This window comes from Theropithecus gelada, chromosome 17 (genome assembly GCF_003255815.1).
Source record: "Theropithecus gelada isolate Dixy chromosome 17, Tgel_1.0, whole genome shotgun sequence".
Lineage (NCBI taxonomy): Eukaryota > Metazoa > Chordata > Mammalia > Primates > Cercopithecidae > Theropithecus > Theropithecus gelada.
This window is the reverse complement of record NC_037685.1, coordinates 5,779,534-5,802,285: the sequence shown is the minus strand read 5'-3', so window position 1 is coordinate 5,802,285 and position 22,752 is coordinate 5,779,534. Positions and strand designations below refer to the sequence as shown.

General features: G+C 33.5%; 1 protein-coding gene across 4 annotated transcripts in view; it reads left to right on the top strand.

Annotated features, from left to right (window-relative positions):
* The window catches only part of PCDH9 (protocadherin 9), a 945,282-nt gene that overhangs the window by 143,609 nt on the left and 778,921 nt on the right, over nt 1–22,752 (top strand). The gene's annotated exons all lie outside the window — the stretch shown is intronic.

Here is a 22,752-nt window from a genome sequence, read left to right as displayed (position 1 = left end):
GAAGACTGATGTTATATAACAAAACCATGGTGACTAAAATTGATATATATTGGAAATGTGCAAATGAGGCCTGATATATAGACAATTTGTTACTGAGTTATATAATTTACGATGCTTTATACTTAAAGAATAAAATATTTTTAGATTATTTATCTAAAGGCAAACCATTGGGGATCCGTAGGGGATACATGCTTCGTTTTCACCCATAGTTATGTCTGTATAGAATTTGCCTGAAAAGAGTATTAATATTTTCCTTAGTTATAAACATGATTAGGGAGAAAACTACAGGCTATATAAAGTTTAGTTTCACAGGATTTTCTGAGGCATCCTTTTGGATCAATATTTTTTTTTTTCACTTCACAGATTCTGAAACTGAACATTACCTATTCACATGTATAAATGATGAGGCTGTAGGGAATTCATTCTTGTTAACTAGGCTAATAAGAAAATGCTAATTTATATTGAAAGGTCTACTTACCTTCCACTGGTCATTTGAACAAACTTCTTCCTTGTCCAAAGTCAAGTTTGTTCAGTCAAGGGATGAAATTGTTTATTGGAATATTGCTTGTTAGCCACAGAAACAACAAAGTAGGTCTCAAATTATTTTCTGTTTGACCAAATAAGCACATTCAATAACTTGTCTCTCTCTGTTTGAGAAATCTTGCCCTTTAGATCACGGGTGCCAGTTATTCCAATCAGAGTACCTTACCTTCTAGTTGGTGTGAAATGAATATTGACAAAATTAAATTTCCAATGCTTATTTGTCAACATTACTTATAAGTGATGAAAATTAATTCATTTTATAACACTTCCCTTGTAAATACTTGCACTTCACAGTTCATATGGAAATATTCCTACATATATTTGAAGATAGCTAGCACATAGTAGGTGAATGTTAAATATTTCTTTATCTTTCATTTTCTTCCCATTAGTTATTTTTGTTATTTTTTTGTAATCTTTCTTTAAGGACATACAATATTGCTTCCTGCAGAGATTATAAAAATCCTTAGGATTCCCCAGGGCAATATTCACAGATCTCCATCTTGATTGTTTTTGCAATGGGATTTCCACCAGAAAGCCTCTTTAAATTATTGATGTGAAGATTCATTCATAGAATAAATTTTTGACTTAAAGGAAAACAGAGAGAATGAAATTTTCCAATATTTGACCCCTAACAGTTAGGGTATATGTTACCAAGACTTATAGCTTCTAATCAACAAATATACTTCCATTATAAGATTAAATGGCAACATATGCTATTGAACCAATTTGGGGTCCTCTTGCCTGATGCAGTAATATTGGATAGCCACACTGAGGTTTGCAGCTGGAAAAAGGAAGGCTTTTATTTGCAGGTCACCAAGCAAGGAAGTCCAGGTAACCTAATGCTTAAGTCCTGACCTCCCCAGTGACTTGCAGGTAAGGGTTTTTAAAGGCAGGAGTATAGTTTTGTCCTAAAAGAGCAAGCTATCTTGAAGCGGGGGCTTACAGGTCATAGGTAGATTCAAGGAGTTTCTGATTTGCAGTTGGTTAAGGAAGAAAAGCTTTATTTAACAATTTGGGATCAGCAGAAGAGAGTGTTAGCTCCGGCTCATGAGTGTGACTTTCTCCAGGCTCCCTAGAAAGAATTTAGAACGAATAATGGGGGTCAGAGTTCAGTCTTCAGTTCTCCCTTATTTGAGTTCTGTGTGCCCGTGAATCCATTTGGTAGAGTTTCTGAAAAACAATTCAGAGACACATGTTAAGATGTTGCTTTTAGTTTCTGTAGAGGAACTATCCTGTGGTTCTAGCTTATTTGGCTATTGTTTTAAGCTTCTATTACCTTCTTGCTTCTTATGGTGCATGTTCACTTCTCAGGGCAAGCTAATGCCTGAAATTTCCCTTGAAGAAACTCAAGGTTTTCCTTTGTTTCCTTGTTTGGGAGTCCCACAATCCCCTAAGAGGGGTGATCTCTGCTCTGTTTGGCATATACTAGAAACTAGTGGGATAAATGGTGTATCCATAAACTTTTAATCCATGTCCTACATTTAGAGGAATTTTCATGGGCTGGAAAATTAAAACACACTGAAAATCCTTTATACTGAATTGTTAATCCATTTCAAAATGAGTGTTCCCAGGACATGCTAATAAATTCATTATGTCATGTTTATATTTGGAATCTCATAAAGGCAGTTTCTAGAACAGCCCTCTCTGGTGTTTCATAGATGCAGCACTCAGGATACCTTGCACTAACATAATGTATACTCTGACATGTTCCATTTAAGGAGGCCTTGAGACTCTTGAGTTCGTTTATCTGTTGACCATTTTCACGTCAATTTTTTTACTACTAGGTAAAAAGCACCCTCCATAGAAAAATTAAAAATAAAAGAAAATACTTGGCTCGTGAGATTTTATAAGGATACTTAGTAAAGTCCCAGAGCTGATTGTTTTTCTGTAATTCTCTGTTTATACATTGAAGAGTCATATTTCCTTTTCCTGGTTGAAAGTTGACTTTTTAAATTGATATATAGACACACTCTTCTTAATACCAGTGACATAATTTTTGTTGCGCTCTCTAATTGCTTATGTAAGACTGATACAAGAATGATTCCCACTAGACATCACCAAATGTATCTAACCCAGTTATGTTTTCAAGCCGACTTTTGTTATTGTAACATGATTAAAATACCACATTAATTATGCAAAACCCTATAAAATTGAATTCAGAGAAAATAAATGCATATTAATAATACATATGTTATTTTTATATATTTTTGTTGAATGAGATGCAGAATATATCATCAATTCACGGAGATTGCCTGTACTTTTTGTATGGTTATTTTCTTTAATCTTATCCAGTTAGAAGAAGAAAACATTTTTCAGGGTGAACCAGGACTTTGTAGCCTTTCCATTAATTTTATTTTAGCTTCATAATCTAATTTGAATACTTATGTGATCTATTGAAAATTTCCAGAGATATTCTAGTATTTTTTGTATACTTGAGTTTTCAATTAAATAGAAGAAATAGAATCAATGTCAGAAAAGATAAAGTTTCAGAAGTTTGATATTATTTTTATTTAAACATAGTAACAGAAAAATTATTTGATCTATCATTTAGAAATTTGTATATGTTTACAGTTCTGAGCACAAATATTTTTGGAGCAAGGTACAGACATGGAAGTGGTAAGACGTAGCATTGGTGTATAAGGATTGGTAATTAAATTTCTTTCTCAAAAATTTTTTTAAGAAATAAATTGGATATGTAGAATAAGGGATAACATAATATAAAGAGATAAAACAATTTGTGCAATTTTGATTTAAAATGTAACCACAATTAAGAGACATATTAAGCAAAGGAAGTGAGTGTATAAGACCTAAATTATGTCTTATCAGAGGTCAAATAAGATCACTTATAAAAGAAATGTAATTATTCACAATAGCCAGTTATTCACATGGAAGCAACCAGAATGTTCATACATGGAGGAATAGAGAAAATGTGCCATTTACATACAATGGCATATTATTCAGCCTTGAAAAGAAAGGAAATCTTGCCATTTGTTACAGCCTTTAATCTGGAAGATATTATGCTAAGTGAAATAAGCCAAACCACAGGGAGACGGATACTGCTTGCTTTCATTCACATGTGGAATCCAAGAGTGGAATTCATAAAAGCAGAGGGTCAAATGGTGGTTTCAAGGGGCTGGGAGCAGGAGGAAGTAGGGAAGTGTTGGTCAAAGGATACAAAGTTTCAGTTTCAGTTATGCAATATGACTAAACCCTAGAGATTTACTGTATTGCCTATAGCTAACAATACTGTATTGTTTACTTAAAAATTTGCTAAGATGGTAGAACTTAAATGTTCTTATCACATGCAAATAATAATAGTAACAATAATAAATAAAGGAAGGGATGGAAAGTTTCGGAAGGCATGGCAATGCTTATGGCATAGATTTTGACGATGGTTTTACAAGTCTACATTCATCTCCGAGCTCATTAAGTTGTATGCATTGAATGTACAGCTTTCTTATGCCAATCAGGCCCCAATAAAGTGGTTTAAAAATTAACTAATTAAATTAAATTAAAAATTTTAGGAGAGAAGAAACATTGAATAAAGGAAAATAGTTAAACTCCTGACTTTTGCCAGTTAATCTCTCGGAAATATTTGAAAGTAGGAAAGGAATGTTACATTTCAGATATTAATAATAATGGTAATACTAAAGGTAGGACAGGATTTTACCATTTTAGAACAGAAGATTTGCAGTACATAGTAGTGAATGTAGATAACACTTTTACGGTTTCAACATACCTCAAAATTAACCATATAAATTAACATCCTGTTCTATGAGATGGTCATTAATCTCAGATTATATTTTGTTACCTGTTTTTTGTTTTGTTTTGTTTTCTTGAGATGGAGTTTTGCTCTAGTTGCCCCGGCTGGAGTGCAGTGGCACTATCTTGGCTTATTTCAACCTCTGCCTCCCAGGTTCAAGCAATTCTCCTGCCTCAGCCTCCCAAATAGCTGGGATTACAGGTGCAGCCATCACACTTGACTAATTTTGTACTTTTAGTACAGATGGGGTTTCACCATGTTGGTCAGGCTGGTCTCGAGCTCTTGACCTCAGGTGATCTGCCTGCCTTGGCCTCACAAAGTGCTGGGATTACAGGTGTGAGCCACTGCGCCTAGCCTTACTAACTGTTTCACAAAAGAAAACAAGCCAAAATAACTGCAATGCTCAAAATACTACCACTACGAATAACCATTTATGACATGTGATTACCATTATCCTCTATATCCTTGTCTTATCTCTGAGTCAGTTCCTCTTCCTACTACCAGTGTAATAAATTGAACAACATTGAATCTATAAGACAATACATATGGATATGTCTTTTTTTCAGAATTATATTGGAAAGTTCTTATACCATCACTAATGCCTTAATATAAGAACACCTCACATTAGGTTTGATAAGCAAAAGTTTGATAGTTTGCTAATCCAAAAGTTACTACACTTTTTGCAAAATAATGAAAGGTATTCCTTTGAATTTCACAACAAGTTCACTCAAATAATTTCATGAGTGTGTTTTTTATTATGTAACAATACATGTTATCATAGGTAATACATGTATACTTCATAAAGTGGTTAACTCACAGGTTGTTTGTTCTGTCGACACTTCTGTTATCCACTCAGAGCATTGGCTGTATTTGTTTGCTGCCATCTTAATAGGCTGCTAATATAGGACAATTAATTTTAAGGGAGTTTGCCTAAATACAAAGAATGTGCTTTAATTTTATCTATTCTGAAATCTCAAATTGTTTTATTGATTTTGATTTGCTAATACCCTTTAATGCACAAAGCAGTCATAGTTGCCTGTAAACAGCATCACATTGAAACTTAACAGCTCACAGAAATATAGTTTAATAAATGACTAATCCGAGTGGTACCTAAAAAGTGTCCTTTGGACATTGGTTGTCAGGCCAAAAATGTTGCTATTGTAGAATGTATCCTTCAGAATAGTATTTTTGAAAATTTTGATTCAACTAACCTTTTTACACATTTCTCATTAAATCTCCAAAGTTGGTGTTCTGAAATCTAGGTGAAAAACATGGATAGGAATCAAAAATTATCACAGTTTATTGGGTAATTTGTTAGTGAAGTTTTAGAGTTTTAACATAATTAAGGAATGATAAAATTATGTTTTAAATTATTATAAATTTTATTAATTTACTAAAATATTGTTTATCTTCCATACATGAAAATACATTCGATAATAGAAAAATCCAAATTCTGCCAAAATATGTTTAAAGAGGTGAATTCTGAGTCAATATGAGTGACCACGGCCTGGGTCACACAATCTCAAGAAGTCCCGATAAAATGTGCCTGAGGCAGCCAGATTGCAGCTTGATTTTATAAATTTCAGGGAGACAGGAATTGCAAGAAAATCATAAATCATTATGAGGAAGGTGTATATTGGTTTGGTCTTAAAAAGGCCAGACATCTCGGCCGGGTGCGTTGGCTCAAGCCTGTAATCCCAGCATTTTGGGAGGCCGAGGTGGGTGGATCACGAGGTCAGGAGATCGAGACCATCCTGACTAACATGGTGAAACCCTGTCTCTACTAAAAAAAAAAAAAAAAAAAAAAAAAAAAATTCGCTGGGCACTGTGGCGGACGCTTGTAGTCCCAGCTACTCGGGAGGCTGAGACAGGAGAATGGCGTGAAGCCAGGAGGCGGAGCTTGCAGTGAGCAGAGATCGCGCCACTGCACTCCAGCCTGGGCAACTATGGCTGGAGTCGTCTCAAAAAAAAAAAAAAAAAAAAAAAAAAGCCAGATATCTCAAAGCAGAGGGCTTGGGAGATCATAGGTGGGTTTTAGGGATTCTTTAGTTGACAATTGGTTGGGAGAGTTAAGCTAATGTCTAAAACTTGAAATCAGTAGAAAGGAATGTTTCAGTTAAGATAAGGGGGTTGTGGAGACCAAGGTTCTTAGTATGTAAATGAAGCCTCGTAGGTGGCAGCCCTCAGAGAATAGATGGAAAATGTCTCTTTCCAGACTTCAAAGGTGTCAGGCTCTCAGTTCATCTCTCCAGATCTGAAAAAGTCTAGAAAGGGAGAGGTCTGGCTACATTAATAATCTGATGCAAATTTTTCCACAAAAGACAGCTTTGCAGGGTCATTTTATTCTGATGATCCTGTGGCAGCCATTTCAAAATATGTTAAAGAAATATATTTTGGGATAAAATCTTTTTCACTTCCTTCAGCATCTGCTATCTGCCCTGTTATACTGTTTACCAGAGTCAGGTTGGAAAGTAAGCTACATTATACAGGGTTCATAAAACCTGTCTGATGAGATTTTACGGTTTGTAGGGCATGACCCCCCTTAGATAGGAATTTGGGCAAGAGAAAAAGAAGGTCATAGTCCTCACATTTAAAAACTATTATTTTATGTAGTTTTATATTATTTCACACAGCTTATTATATTTGTAAGTGGTAGATAATTATAGATTTCTGACTGTTATAATATTTTATTGTACCTTTTCTTTTTTTATGTGCTGAAATGTATCCTGAATGGCATGCTTTTTGTACTCTACAAAAATCCTCCGTTCTATTACTCGTTATTCTTTAGTGTATTTAGTATATTTCAGGTTATAGTAATTATACTACACACTACTACCATGTTGTTCAGGCTAGTCTCAAACTCCTGACCTTGTGATCCGCCTGCCTTGGCCTCCCAAAGTGCTGAGATTACAGGCATGAGCCACCGTGTCTGGCCTTACCTGTGAACTTATTTAACCACCCATGACTCTCAGGTTGTGTTCATGACTATAAACTGCTATTTTCTTAGTTTCTTATTTGTAGACCAGATCCAGACTAGCCACTGCAGGACTGTAACAGAGAATTGCTTTCTGATTTATTGCAATGTTGTGAGAGATTTAGATATAAATGTAAAGAGAGGCTCTAGATCACCAATGTTACTTTATTTAATGAATTTAATATATTAAATAGGTGCTGAACTTCTAGAAGTTCCAAGTTGCTGTGTTTCTTCCTTACAAAGATAGTAAGGCATGGTTCATACCATCAAGGCACTTAAAGTCCAGTGGGGGCATGGAATATTGTTTAGGAAGAGCTATAAGTAAAGAACTTTTTATAAAAGTTCACAAGTTGGAAATATTACAGAAGGGGTATATAATGAGGCACATTTGGGATTTGAGTTTGCCATTTTATGTCCATGTAAGGTTTAGAAAGGTAGAAAGAGAAGGAGAGTATGGTAGGAAGAGCAAAGACAGAGTAGAAAAACATGAAACTTTTTTGAGGAACTGTGTGTCAGTTTGCATCCTTCAACAGAAGCAGACACTAAGATGGTAAAAGGCCTACAAGGCATTCATTGAAGAATAAAGGGGAAAGAGCTGAAGGAGACAGGGTGAGTCTTGAGATTAGTGCAGGTTTCATGCTTATAAAAGAAGAGGTGGGCAAGGAAGGATTGGATAGAAAGAGGCTCAGGACTAAGTGCAGGTCTAATAAAAATTTGACCAGCTGATTGTGCAGCTGGGAGTCAAGGTACCAGTACGAATCCCCTGGTCACTCAGCCTTTAGTGGGAAGCAGCTCAGGTGAAGCATGGCTGCGGTATTGATGGGTGGCCACTGAAGACGATGGCCAGCTATGACTCCTGCAACAGGTTTGAAGGATATTTGAGTAGTGGATACCCATGGACACCTCAGCCATCTGCAGGAATGCCAGGTAGTTTCTTTTGGCTGGAACATGTAGAATATAACGGAGGGAAGAAGTTGGAACCACAACATTAGAGGCCAGAAATGGCATGATTAGGAATGTGTACTTTATCAAATGGAAAGATAGAAAAGTTTTAGACTTGTATGTAGAAATATCATTTAGAAAGAATTATCATTTAGGACTATATCTAAATCCATATACATATGATTTTTTTTTTTTTAAGGTGGGCATGTTGGCTGCATAAACCCATGTAGTATCTACTGTAGTAATTCAACTGAAAAATAATGACCCAAATGTTAGTGGTAGTGGTTGAAATGCAATGTCAGGGAAACAGATTGACAACAGAACCATATATTGGGGTGAGATAATAAGGAAATTGAAAGAGTGGGAAGAGAAGTGATTCCCAAGTTTAAGTCTAGATTTCTTAAACAATGTTGATGTCATCTGTTTATTCATATATTCAACGAATACATATTCTATTATGTGCCAAATACTATTTTAAACATCAGTGATACAAAGAGACAAAAATGGAATTTACATTCGAATATAGAGATTATCAACATCAAGTGGTGATATTTGTAAGAAAAGAATGCGGAAGGTGTAGAGGAACAAGGAGTGCCAGAGAGGTGAGAAGACTGATTGTTTTTTAATTAGGGTGATAAGGGACACCTCAGCAAAATGATGGTTGAAAAACAAATAGTTGGACAAGCAGGCCAGTGACTATCTGAGGCAAAATAACAAAGGAACCAATAAAGGCAAAGGCCCTATAAAAGCATGCCTGACATGCTCAGCAGACAGTAAGGGGCCAGAGAGTTGAAGAAAAGAGAGTGAGAGGGAGGATAGCAGAAAACAATTCCAGAGACTAATGGGCAATGTTGATTAGGGAGTGAGAGCTTTGATTAGGGAGTGGTATCTTTTAAGACAGTGCATAAAATTAAAGGTCATTTTTTTGAACAGAAGAATGCTGTGATCTGTCTTCAATCTTCACTCTACTTACTCTTGAGAAGAGACCATAGGTGAGCAAGTTCAGAAACAGGGCAACCTTATGAAAAATTATTTCAATACCAGGCAGAAGATATTAGATTTTGTATATATTAATCATACATAATCAGATGTTAAAAACTGCTTCCCTGTCATTACTAGCCATATTTACTTCTCAAAGTTTGGAGCAATGGTAATAACCATATGTGTTATGTTACTTTAAATAGGAAAATTAAACTATATTGTGCATTCCATTGAGTGGGGCTGGTGATCTGTTTGGAATAAATAAAATATTTAATTCTTCTTCCAGTAGTCTTCAGAAAAATAGTTTTGTTTCACAAAATTTTATTATAACTTCTATTAGTGGTTTTCATAGAAATTAAAGAAGACTTTGCAGATGCTGATTCATTTGTCGAAAATGTGATTTCCCTTCCTCATGGTTTAGCTCTTGATTTAAGTAATGCTTCAGTGGAGAAGTCTTTCCTGACAGAGAGCCCACATCACAGATTTCCATATTACCACTTTGTCCTCCCACGGCCCTCCTTATGTTACCTGCTGTGACACTTATTTTTTGAAAATCTTGTGATTTAAACTTATCTCTTCTCTTTAGCTGAGTAGCCCTTTCTACTGAATGAAACTTCTTCTTCAGCTTTATTATACAGCTATTTGATTTGCCAATTAATAATGCATGTTTATAGTTATTCACATATTGAAAAGGCATAGATAGCTTCTCATAAATTTACTAAACCTCATCCATTCTCACAAATTCAAATGCTCTACTATGCTAAATCTCCATATAGGAACTCACTCCCAAGTGGAGATTTACATTTATTACTGTCTTTAAGATCTGCAACTGAAATAATAACAGTAAAAATATTTAGGGCAGTGTCTGGCACATAGAAAGTGCTCAACATGCCTTTCACCTCCACTCCCATACTATTGTTTAGTGATCATACTAATCATTTATATTTTGAAATGGATGAAAGGATAGATGTTATAAGTGGAGTGCTTGCTTTAAACTATAAACATTTATTTTAATTTTGATTAAAGCTTTGGTATGAAAATTAAATCTAATAATGTATTCATATCACTGCATTGCAATATTTTTGCCATTTTTTTCCCCAAATTTTTCCAATTTCTAAATTTATACAATTGCATAATGGGGCTACCAAATGTTCCACAAGTTAGTAATAGTCTTACAGTTTTGACAGATTATGGTATACCAGTATAATTATTATTATTGTCATTCATTATTTTCTTAATTATTGAATAAAGTACATTTGAACAATTATAATTAGAATAATAAAATGGAGTGTTTTACCCTGGTTAATAAGAAAAACACTAGATCTTGTGGCAGTTTTCATCTAAAGTGGAGAATGTATTCAGTTATGTGTAAAAGTATAGAACGAAGGACATAAAAATAAGATGTCATGGAATTTTAACTTGATGTGAAAAGAGATAGTAGAATTTTAAGAAACTTTCTAAAAAGTGCCCATCATAATTAAGAAAAAGAACCATCATGATTCCTCAGACCCTCCAGGAATAATGAATTATTGCCAGGGAGAGGTCGTAGCAGGGAATGGTAAAGCAAGTTTGAAATCCTAGGTTCTCCATTCTCCACTCTTACGAGATAAAGATTTTTAAAATTACATTTTTCTTTGAAACAATTAATTGAATTAACTCAAATATTATATTATGTAAGTAGAAAGTTAAACATATGACAGGAGTATAAAGGAATGCCCTAGAATTCTCTTGTACTACATTTGTCAGTTTCTTTCACTTTATGTTTATGTCAAATCAGAATATTCTCAGTTCGTTTCCTTTTTTTTTATTTATCCAATATAACCTTCCCTTTTATGCACCTTCGATAAGAACAATAATCCTGTTCCTCAAAATATATGTATTGGATTTATGTGGGCTATGTTTAGGGCAAAACAATTCCAAAAGAAAGAAATATTGAAAATGATAGATGTAGGTGGATTATATTCCTTGGTGTCCTGAAATGGTTTTTATCATTTGGATATCTGCTTCTAAGCATTTTATTTTAAACAAGAAATTGCATTGTTTTTTGTCACTATCACACTAATGTACTGAGGGGCTGCAAACAGAAGTACACATGACAATTGATCCATATTTCATTGGGACAACAGATGGCACATAAAAAAAAAATGTCTAAACTTAGGAAGAGCAAATCTTATTTTCAGATCAGGTTTACAGAGTGCTTGATAGGGTACCAGGCAATTATATTCTCAAGTGTAAGAATAAACTAATATATATTGAGAACCTTAAATCTATTTAAAAATTTCTTTTTTTGTGTGAGTTTATAACTTTTTTGCTTATTAATACTAATAATTCTATATGCTTATATAATTCCTGTTTGGTTAGAGATTATAAATCATACATTAAAACATATTAGGCAACAATATGTCCTCCAAAGTTTTTTCTTAGTTTTACTTGACTTTTATATTTTTACACTTGTGTGAAACCAGTTATGGTCTTGAGTTTTCTTTCCCTAGATAACATTATACATGAAACAACTTCTTGAGTGGTACTTCAGGAAATAAATATCCTCTTGGATTGGTTTCAAGACAAAACTATTTTGTATTGAATTTTACTCCGTAGCCTTTGCTATTATGGGGAGGTAGATAGGTACATAAACAGTGTCTTAGTCCATCCCAGATGCTATAACAAAAATACCATAGAGCAGATAACTTAACAACAAAAATTTATTTATCACAGTTCTTGAGGCTGAGAACTCCAAGATCAACATGCTGAGAGACTCAGTGTCTGGTGAAGACTCTGTTTTCTGGTTCATAGATATCTGTTACATCCTCATCTAGGGAAGGAGCAAGGGAGTGCTCCCTCTTCACATTTACAAAGGCACTAATCCCATTGACGAGGGTCCCAGTCCCCTACAAAAGCCCCACCTCCTAATACCATTACCTTAGGGAAGGATTTTAACATATGAATTTTGAGAGAACACATTCAGTCTATAGCAGTAAGATAGATAGATAGATAGATAGATACATACATACATACATAGAATTTCATCTCAATGAGATTCAAAAAGGATATGGGCCTAGTCTTGCTTCTATAGTGCAAAACGGCAGTGAAATCCAGAAGGTAAAGGCCCCAAGCATTACCACTAAAAAGTAAAACCTCCTAAAGCAATTTAAGAGGTAGACATTTAGTAGAAGTACCTCATTTTATTAGAAATAAAAGTATTTTTTTATGTTGAAAACCAGGGTGTTTATTATTTATTAAAAATAGAAGTAATAGACATCTAGTTGGCATTCAAGAAAAGTATCATAAAAAGTGAAAGTTACCAAACATGGAAACTTCATTGATATAAAGCTGTATAAGTAATGCTATCAATTAAAACTGGAATGTAAAACTGGAATGTATACATACCAGGAGAACTTCAAAAAATCCTCAAAAGCTTTAGATCTTCAAAATTTTGAGATTTTGAATCTCAAAACTATGTACATTTAGAAAATACATTTTATTGCACATAGTTATATAAGAGATTGGTTAAAGCAAATAAATTATAAAGGTTTAGGATGTGAGCAAATGATTCACAATGTTTTTTTTTTGTTTGTTTGTTTGTTTTTGTGAAAAAGTTCTATTTTTTATTTGCCACAATTCAATTGGTCAACTTTAAGCAGCCTCATGTAAAAATAAGTTACTTTGATTACTTTCAGGTATGTCTTAAACCCTCCCTTTATGTTGAGTTTTGGAATGTTTTGATTCTTGATATATAAAGTTTCATTATAATATTATTGAAGATTTATTATATTTGTAGTAGAAGGGTCAGTAACACGTCTTGGGCCAATTTTCCAGACCCATTCACTTTAGTTTTGTTCTGGGTTACCATTTCTCAAACTGTAATTCCCAGACTATTTGCATAAGAATGACAATGGATACTTTATACAAATTCAGATCTTTAGGCTCCACCCAAGACTATTTGGACATATATACCATGCAAGCTGCAATTTTAACTAGCTCCTTGTGTGATTATAGGGTGTATAAAGCCTAAGAAGAAATGAAATTCAGGGAATCAATTAAACATCTTTAAATGTGCTTGTATAGCACCAAACTGTTTTCTTCTCAAAAATATACAATTCATTCTTGCATGTGGTCAACCATTATTTCAAAAGTTTTCTTTTGTTGGAAGAACAAAAATAAAGTTGTTAGTCTACGAGAATCATCTTGTATACAGTTTTTGAAACTTTCCAGCAGTAACAGATATTTCTAATGTAATACATATATCTGAGATTTATTTTTAATTTTAGTGTTTACTCATACATTATTATATAACAGAACACATGGTGCTTGTAGAAATTTTGAAATATTTACCATAATGCCTCTACTATTTTTTTTAAGTATATTACATAAGAAATTCCTTCTCTGCTTCTTGGGTTTCAGCATTCAGAACTTCACCTTCCACTGTCAATAATTTGGGATTAATATCTTCATATAGATTAAGTGTAGGAAAGAAAATGCAGTAACTCTTTCTCACCCATCAGAAGGTTCATGACTGACATCCCTATAAAAAAGAAAGATTAACAAGAGAAAATCATAACGAATATATGTAACCAAAATATTTAATGACATGGAAGTCTTTGGAAATAAAGACCCAAAGGCCCAGGGAAAACTGTTTTTAAGGACAGTCATGCAGAAGTGTGATTGGCAGTCAAGAGGGTATGATCCAATGGGAAAAATGCAGGGACCTCAGTAAAGGCTGTTCTAACTTTTCTGAGTTTGGGTGTCTCATCCCTTTCCTCTGGGCATACGGTAAAACTCTTCTAGAATGGGGGTTTTATGACCTACTTTCAGGGGAAGTAGAACAGAAAATTATTTTTGTGGCCTCAGGGGGAAATGGTGATAGATGGTCAGAGAATGACCTTTCTGCTTCTGTGGTTTTCTCAATTTCCTTCAGTGTAAAATACTCAGTGCAGAGGTGCCATATTTTGGGGCATTGTGTTCTGAGTTTCTGTGTTCTGTAATACCTACAGACAGATCAGTATTCACTCCTAATCTGCTCAGAATTATATCACTTAATGATTAAAAATAAGCCTTATGCAAAACTCTATGGCTTTCAGTTATCAAACATTCAATTGCATAAACCACATTGTAACTTTGGTTTTTTTTTTTTTTTTTTTTTTTTTTTTTTTTCTGAGATTTATGAGGTAACAGGTTATGGAACCATTTCATTTAAAGAATTCTCTTTTTTTTTTTTTTTTTTTTTTTTGAGACAAAATCTCCCTCTGTTGCCCAGGCTGGAGTGCAATGGTGCAATCTCGGCTCACTGCGAACTCTGCCTCCCAGGTTCGAGGGGTTCTCCTGCCTCAGCCTCCAGAGTAGCTGAGATTACAGGTGCCCGCCACCACTCCCAGCTAATTTTTTAATTTTTAGTAGAGACAGGGTTTCACCAGGTTGACCATGGTGGTTTCAAACTCCTGACCTCAGGTGATCTACCTGCCTCGGCCTCTCACATTGCTGGGATTACAGGTGTGAGTCACTGTGCCCAGCCTAAAGCATTCTCTTAGTATTGAATAATTTCTCTGTATTTTTTATTGATACACTTTCAATAAACTTGTGTTTTATTTACATAGAAAAAAATTGTTAAAAGTAAGCTCGCTAGACAAATATTATGGTAACTTTAGTTTTGATAGATACTACTAAATTACTTTCACTATTGCATACATTTATATCCCTACCAAAGTTTTGCCAAGGGTAGAAATTACCAGTTTACAAATTTTAAAATTTTGCCAATTTCAGAGTAAAAAATTACATTATATAGTGATATCCATTGACTTTTTATAATATTTAATGAGTTTAGCCTTTTATGTTTCTTCTTTTGTGATTTAAATAGTGGTGAACATTTATTTGGTTTAATAAAATATTGCTTCCAGTCGCTAAGCATGAAAGAGAAAAAAAGGGGTCACTAAACTATTACATTTGATTATTCTATTGTCATAAAATAATTTGTCTCTCTTTGTTTTTTTCTGTTATGACTGGGGGTTAAGGGGTTGCGCAGAGGAGGGAGAGTTGATTTTCCTTAGAGGAAAATCTCTGAAGAGATAGTGCCTCTTGTTTGGGAAGTTAGTGAGAGTGAATATGTAAATCTGAGTATTCAGATTATTGCCTCAATTTGCTAGAATGGCATTTTGTCAAAATATATGCCAGACTACTTAGAGTTCAGGAGCTTGATAAAAATACAGACAACTGCTCCACACTTACTGAGTTAGAATTCTAGAAGGTGGGGCAAGAATCTGCATCTTGATATTGCCTAAATATAAACTTTGAGTAACAACGTTTTCAGGAAAAAAAAAAAAAGAATCAACTTACATAATTATTAGATTTTACATTCAAGAACTAAATTGAACCAATAATTAGAAATACCTACTACAGATCCCAGTGATTTTTTTGTGAAAAGGAGAGCTATTAAGATGCATAATTTACACAGGAAATATACATTAAGACTGAATTTAATGATTCTAGATGTCCTCTGTATAATTTAATTTGTGCGAATTGCAATGCTTAGATGAAACAGGAAAGGCTCAACATAAAATAGTTGTTTTGCTTGTTCTCTGTAATCGTTATAAACAAACACAGCAGGTAGATTACTGAAACAATTGTGAGTCTGAAGAGGAAAAGTTTAAAAGTAATAAAGGCCACTTTCATGCCAACTGTAAGATGTTAATACCTCTCACACTTAACAGTGAAAGACTGTCTACTTCTCTTTACATTTACTGTACTGATTTCAGAAACCTCTTAATAGCTGTTGACAGGTTTAAATGAACTTTCTTTTTTGAACCTGTACAGGTGAAATGAGCCTCTCTTTTTCTTTACAGTAGTTATGCTCGGCAACAATTAACATCAGGTGGAGGTTAAATTTTATGATTGTTGTCTTTAGCTTTTTTTGGTAGGAACACACAATCGAGGAGGTAAATCTTAATTCAGTCCATAATAAAACAAAGTAGCTATATGTAGGCATTTAAAAAAACTCTAAATGTAAAATAACTCTATTTTATTTAAAATATATTTTTATATTAATAATGTAATACATTAACCTGCATGTCCTAGTAGCAGGGTTGATAAAAATCAATAACCTTTCAATTAATTTTGAAACACTCTATATGAAAAGATAGAGGGAAGATTAATGAATTGTATAAAAAAAAAGTTCTTAGTTTTTCTTTGATGTGACACAAAGGATGAATGATATTTGCTTGTCCAACGTAATCCTAGGAATATACCCAACATTTGACAATCCCAAGACTTTTATGAGAAGCAGAGCAATTAGTACCAAAAATTCTTTATCAATTAATCTGCTTAAATCTGTTCCCATTAGTAATGTTTATTCAACAATTTAATTAGAGCAAATTTCCTCACAGTAAATAAATGTAATGATTTCTTTACCATAAAGAAGTTTTGTGGTCTGCAAAAAGCAAATTCAGAAAGAAAGGAGATGGTCTATTATAGAGTGTGAAAAGCACTAGCGTGAGATCAAGCTGCTCATTCTCAGCATGGACTGGGAAGCAAGAGGGAATTAAGCAGGCTTGTAACTGGTCTGATGCTTTTGAGACTGACATAATCCTATTACCCTATGGTTTTGATGTAAAGGATTTTTTAAAATTTTGTTTGTTAGTAGATTATTAAATCAAAAACATTTGAGTTGATTTTTTAAAATAATTGTACAGGTGAATAGAATTTCAAATTTATTTTCTTTTGAGTATTGTTTTCTCCAACACCTAACACCAATGCAGAAAATAACGGCTGACCCTACATTCAACTCTACTCTGTTTATTTGGGGTTTCAGAGGAATTCAGAGGTTGCAGAACAATACTGTTATCATTTATGATGTTCCTTTCCTTATAACAATTCTTTTTGAAAAAGCATATTTATAGTCATTCTAGAAAATTATTAGAAAATGAGTTTTAATATGATAAAGTTTTATGAAAATGTAAGTTAAATGCATTTTATTATATGCCTTAAAAAGTGAGAATTACATCTGAAGCAAGTGGTTTTATTTAGTGTTCCTTTCAATATAAATGTTACTGTAAAAGCATTCCCAATCTTAAAATGTCAGGAAAGTTTTTAAAAATGTCAGGAAGACTCAAGTTTTATGTGCAACTGATTTTTGTTTAGAGACCTTTCTAATGAGATAGGATGACAGTTTTTAATTCAAAGACTTACTATTTTGTATTTAATAACTTGGATGACAAGAAAGTAACATGTGAGCACATTCTGTTAGGATTAGTCCTTGTTCCTTATATTTTCACATAACAGAATAATTTTAGGATTCAAAGTTGTTGTATTCATTATTTTTACCTAAATAGTTCATGAGTTAAATGTGTCACTTTGGCAAATGTTTGAAAAAGGGTTCTGTTGGCTTTATTTTTTCTACTTTAAGTTTTGTGCTACAGGATTCTCAACTGCAAGCAACAGGCAGTTCAGAAATGAGTTTGGTATTTGGGATCAAACACACCTGCTCTAATATTGACTGCCATTTACCTGTTGAAACAGAAATAGGCTATGTAATATTTCTGACTTTCAGTTTCCTCACATGAAAAATGTAGATATCAATATTCACTCTTAAAGGTATTATGATTAAATATAATAACTATGTAGCTCCTAATTTTCTAAACAGACTAAATATTGGTTCTCTTTCCTCCTATTTCTCTTCCTTGAGGATAGAAACCACATTTCTGGCACCTTTACATACCCAGATTATAATAATGCATATCCCATGTGGCATGGAAAGCTAACTTTTGTTGATCATTGCTTTTTGAAAAAAACTTTTAATAAAAAAAACTTTTAATAAAATAAACTTTTAATAGAAATAATTTATTAAATAAACAAACTTTTAATAAATAGAAACCATATTTTATAAACTCCATTTACCTAACACTGAGATATTTTAAAAGAACATTTAAATGTGATACTATTTTGATATATACTGATCTTATTAATACTATTGCTTGTGATTGTACCCTGTATAGTTAGAAAGCATTTATCATTGCCTTGTATTTATTGTACTTGTTTTACACTGCTTTCTGAAGTTATTTTATTGTAAAATAAAAGTGTGCTATGTTTAGAGGAATTTGACTAGAAGCTATCAAAACTACGTGCTATCATCACAACTGGTTCTAACCAAATGCAAATGATAAAGAACTATGAACTTTGAGTGACCTAAGATGCCAGACCTTTACCGGATCTAATTGAAGGCTTTTCTGACCAAGAACACTTACATATACCTGATCCTATCCACCAAACTAGTTATCAATCTTTAATATTTTAGTACATCTTGGATGAAACTGCCCCCATCCCCGTCACTATTCCCCACGATGATCACCATTTAAACCCCCCAAATTCTTTACCTATATCAGTGACTTACAAAGACCGCTTCGCTGCTGTCAGGCTTTCTGTTAATATACTCAGATTTTTGTTTTACTGTTGTTTTGTTTTATTAGCTTTGGTAATTAAAAAAAAATTAAGTGTTTAAAAAATAAAATCACATGGTTACATAGTGTCTACTTTGGGAAGACAGATGATTTTTTCACACTAATAAAGTATGTGCTCTCCAATAGGGTAGCTGTGAGCCACAGGTGGCAACTAAGCATTGAAATTTGACTAGTCCAAATTGAGATGTTCTCTAAGTAATTCAAGAGACGGTACACAAAAATGGAAATATCTCATTCATAGTATGTTATATGGATTACATGTCAAAATGATACAATTTTTGATACATAGGGTAAAATATGTTATTAGAATTTATTTTTCCTATTTCTTGTGACTTTTAAATTATTAGTTAGTATTTACAATTATCTATGTGGCATACATACTTCTTACTGAGTGGTTCCAGTGTCGAACTTGCCAATTGTGTTCTTTGCTCATTAACACAGACACCTTCTCCCACAATTAAATTGAAGGAAAATGTAGAATGTAGTAGGATGGCTAGAAATAGGAATGAAAAAGTCTCAGCTAAAATTCTTGGTTTAAAAGAGAATAGGAAAAGCATCAAATAACCACAGCAAGCCTGACAACCCTAGGTTGTTTCCAGGCCTGAGTCATTTATCACTCTTAGAAGCAGAGTTCAACAGCGTTAATAGGCAACAATGCTATTGAGGATATAGATTCGTGCATTTCATATGGATATGTTGTGTCTGTTCTGAATATAATATTAAGGGAAAATTGTAAGTGCATATGTTTATAATCTGATTAGGGAAATATATGACCTGAACAAGTTGCAACCAAATTGGACATACTGGAATTGGTTATATAGGGAAAAATTATTAGATGTTTGCTAATGTGGAAAAATAAGAAGTGACTTATTAAATTTCATGTCAACTATATCTGCTATTCCTGCAGTAAGAAAAACACTGATTAAAATCCCTAGAATTTTAAACTAATATAATAAAAAAAAAATTCTGTATGAAAGGCCTCATTAAAAATTGTTAAGCATTTATTTTAGTCATATATTTTTTAAAAAAAGAAGGTTTCTCCATATCCGGCTTAAATCAAACCACGAATTTTCTACTCTCTTTGAGTATTAAAACTGACTAACCCAGGCCAGGCTCGGTGGCTCACGTCTATAATCCCAGCACTTTGGGAGGCTGAGGCAGGCGAATCACCTGAGTTCAGGAGTTTGAGACTAGCTTGGTTAACGTGGTGAAACCCCGTCTCTACTAAAAATACAAAAATTAGCTGGGTGTGGTGGCTGGCACCTGTCATCTCAGCTACCCAGGAGGCTGAGGTAGGAGAATTGCTTGAACCCGGGAGACAGAGGTTGCAGTGAGCCGAGATCGCGCCATTGCACTCCAGTCTGGGCAGCAAGAGTGAAACTCCGTCTAAAAAAAAAAAAACTGACTGACCCAAATTTATGGTCTGCTGTTTAATGACTGTTAAGTATTCCACAGAGCTGATAGGCTAAACATGCACAAATATATCATTTCCATTTAAAAAATGCTATGAGAAACAACCCTGAACTCTCACATCATCAAGCACACATATTATATCATTTTTGAAAACTAAATTTCTTAAGGCAGGGGTTTTTAGTGAAGGAAACACATATTGTAGCATGTGATTCTTAAAGCCGTATTATCCAGAAAATTTGAGTCAGCTTTTACTTTTACCAGCACTATAGGAGACTGACTCTTTTTGAATCATATCTTTTAATCTTAGTCTTTCAAAACATGTACTGATTTTTCTTTCCCACCGTGATTGCTAAATATTCTAATTAGCATGTGCCTTTTAAGCATAGTCTTAACTTTCTTAGATATAAAATCAAAGTGCCACCAAAGTAGTAACAATAGCAAAATTCTTATATTTCATTTCAAGTGAAAGACTACTGGCCTTGAAGTAAAACCTGTTTTACCCCTACTAACCATAAGGCTTTATAATTTTCCTGCTAATTATTTGATTCACAGTTTCCTCATTTCAGAACCAGTGCTAGTGGCAGACAGTATTTACCAGCAGAATTTTTGAAGCTCAAAATTAAAATTAACCCAAGTTGTACAAGTATCCTCTCAACTATACTATTATGGTGTATTTAGTAGAATTTTTAGCCTTTACAGGTTTCTAACATGTATGATTATGATATGATTCATCAGCTTCCAAGTTCAGTTCTATCTCACTGGGTTTTATTGGAGTTGAAGTTTAATTGATATCTAAAACTAGAATGTAATTTTAGAGAATTGAAAAAAATTTGGGAAAGAATAATTGCACCTTTAAGTAGAAGATAAGCAAGTATTTGTTTTCATGTATTCTATTAAAATTAGACTAATAAAATAACACTTTTTTTTTTTTGGCAAATGACCAAAACTAAACTCTTAAAGTGTGCTCTTTAAAAAAATGCTCAGCCATGGCAGAGAACAGGCTCGTTTTTCTTTTCAGTTTGATTTGTCACCATTTAGTGGGCTTGTGATAAAAGAATGATGGAATGCATGATTAACATCATGTAAGCATGCTTCACTCTAGTTTTCTGACAAGATACCAAATCCTCTGAGTTTTATGTGAGAAGTAATCCTAAGATCCAATGTCACCATAATTCCCCCAAGACAGCTTAAATATTTAGCATTCTCTCTTAAATCAAATAATCCCTTAGGTTCATTCAGGTTCCATATATATATATATGGAACCTGATATATATATATATATCTGTCTACCTCTCTGTCTACTATCTATCTATCTATCTATCTATCTATCTATCTATCTATCTATCATCTCCACACAGGCAGATACACAGACATACACAGATACAAAAATACATATACTTTACCCCTTTGAAGGCCCTAAGGGATTGTTGAAATGTGTCATTTGCTTCTTTTCATAGTACTCTAATAAAATACATTAAAAACATGTGCAATGTCAACAAATTCTATCCTTTGGGAATGTCCACAACTGCAGAAGAAATATGAAGAGGAGAGACATTTATTGTGATTACTAGACTGGAGTCTCAGTAGGCTGGGATTAAGTAAGTAAAATTGATTTTGTCCACGATTTGATTTTAATCTAGTTTAGCAGAATCATATTCTACACGGAACAGATATTTAATTTAGTACATTATGATGAAAAGACTTCAGTTCAGAGAAGTTTAATGCATTTGATATGATAAAAGCACTAACTGATTATTAGGTTTTTAAAAATAGTTATTCCTTATTATTTTATTACCATTTAAATAATTTCCTCTGTTTGTAATGTTTATATTAAATCTAGAAAATATTTTAGGCTCTTGTACGGGTACGCAGGCTGATTGTCTCTATAAAACGCAGTGATTTCGGAAGGAATAGATAGGATTTAAAATTCGCTGCACAGGTTGATTTTTCTGATCTAGAGATTTTTGTGAGAAACCACTTGCCATAGAATGAGTTGGAGCTGCTAGTTACAAGCTACAGTTGTAAACAAGGGTCTATGGAAACCAATATCCTGTAATTTTCCAGTCTACTGTTTTCTAATATCAGGGAGTTAGAACACTTGGCAATTTTGAAGATGCTGCTCAACAGAGGTCTCCAGCACTTTAACAGTTGGGACCAGATGGGACAATTTTCTGAGGTTAACAATGAGGCCAGGAGAACTATCCAAGCAAAGAAAAGGAGCAAAGAGGGGATTCATAGGGTGGAGTATCCTATTTCTTTTTTCTGTTAAATAATTTATGCAAAATGTTCTTGCTCTCTCTACAAGTTTTATATAGGCTGGACTCTTGAACTATATAAATATCATATCAATTCCTCATAGTACCTGTCACTCTGCAACCTATTCGTTGTATATTTTTGTGTTGTAAGAAATAGAAACAATATCTACTTTGAGCACATTTGTGTTAAGGCTGCTCATTCCTTTTCTATAAATAAGCTATTAAAACCATGTCTTAGCTCTATGTCATTAATTTGCTTCACAGACATTTTGTTACATAAAGTTATAAAATCAAACCCAAATGGCTCTATGCATGAAACAGGCATTTTGCTATTGTTTTTAAAGTAATGAATAAAAAGCATGTGAGACTTCGTTGGCAAATTGGCAGTATGGTATAGAGGAAAGGAGAGTGACCATTATCAGAATCAGAATGTGGTAG